The sequence below is a fragment of the Bidens hawaiensis genome, unplaced genomic scaffold (assembly GCF_021521415.1).
Source record: "Bidens hawaiensis isolate Kalapana, Puna unplaced genomic scaffold, B.hawaiensis_p1.1 tig00025994_1, whole genome shotgun sequence".
In the NCBI taxonomy this organism is placed as follows: domain Eukaryota; kingdom Viridiplantae; phylum Streptophyta; class Magnoliopsida; order Asterales; family Asteraceae; genus Bidens; species Bidens hawaiensis.
Genome location: NW_027494179.1, coordinates 358,874 through 360,000, shown reverse-complemented (window position 1 = coordinate 360,000; position 1,127 = coordinate 358,874). Strand labels below are relative to the sequence as shown.

Sequence of the window (1,127 nt, the reverse complement as noted above, 5' to 3'; positions counted from 1 at the left end):
ATCCTCTAATTTTAGTGCTTTTGCAGCATAAAATCAGACCTTTCATATAATCACACAATAGTGGATTCTAAACAACTTAAACACACTAATTGTAACATGAATATTACAATATATAATCTTAGATTATTGACAAGCATGATGAATTTTAAAAAGCAATAGATAATAGCAACTATAAGTTCTCCTTTTAACAGGCATAGACATATTATAACCTAAATTTACCACACAAATCGACAAACAGATGGATTAATTTGAGATGCATAAGTACCAATTAGCAAACGGTGGCAGACAAAGCATAAACTAAAGCAAACAAAGTATATATGTAAGTGCAAAGATTAACCTACACAGATGACGGTAGATGAGGGCTGCCAGAGTGGTGACGGAGGGCTAAAATGCGTCGACGAGCGGCGTTGCTGCGCAGTTCAGTGAGGAAAGAAGGTTATAGCCAAGATGAGGTTTGCAATATCGCACCTCGTTTACGATGTGCAGCCGGTTTGAGACACGACTTTGGTGGTGGTGATGGTTAATCGGCTGTGAGGAGTTTAAAATTTTAGGGACGATGGGAGGGAAAATTGGGAGGGATGTGATTTTGGTGGGATTATAAATTATTTTGTTCGAGCGAAAGTGAAAATTGAGCGGGAGATGTATAAATTTGGGTTTAAATTATAATTTTGATCAGTACATTTAATTAAAATTCAATTCAATTCTTTTTATTTTAATCCTTTTAACATGTCCCGAGAAGGGATCGTTGGTGAGGCTGACGTGATGTGTGACATGCTCTAAGCCGAAAAGCTTCAGTTGCAACATGCGTTCAAAAACTCTATGGTTTACAAGATTCTGCAATTCACATCAAGTATCGCATTTTGCTACGTTCATCATCGATGCATGAGCCGAGATACCCGTTGTCGAGTATTGTTTTCCTTTGTAGTATGTGAGACTTTAACCTAATACCCCCCCCCCCCTCTCAAAACTAGATGTTTAAAAGCTTTTTCTTTTTGGCATATAGTGTGGTTGTGATGTAGCTACCGATGATCGTAATACCATTAAGGGTCAGATGATTCCTCTTTGGGACCAACATGAGCTTGAAATTGCCTAGATGTGGTAGTAGCAATAGTGATCAATATTGGTGT

At 37.9% G+C, this 1,127-nt stretch overlaps 1 non-coding gene across 1 annotated transcript; it reads right to left on the bottom strand.

Moving 5' to 3' along the window:
• Nucleotides 1–755: 755 nt before the first annotated feature.
• On the bottom strand, nucleotides 756–911 carry LOC143572711 (5.8S ribosomal RNA). The gene has a single exon (XR_013142310.1). It is a non-coding gene; the product is annotated as a 5.8S ribosomal RNA (ribosomal RNA).
• Nucleotides 912–1,127: the final 216 nt, after the last annotated feature.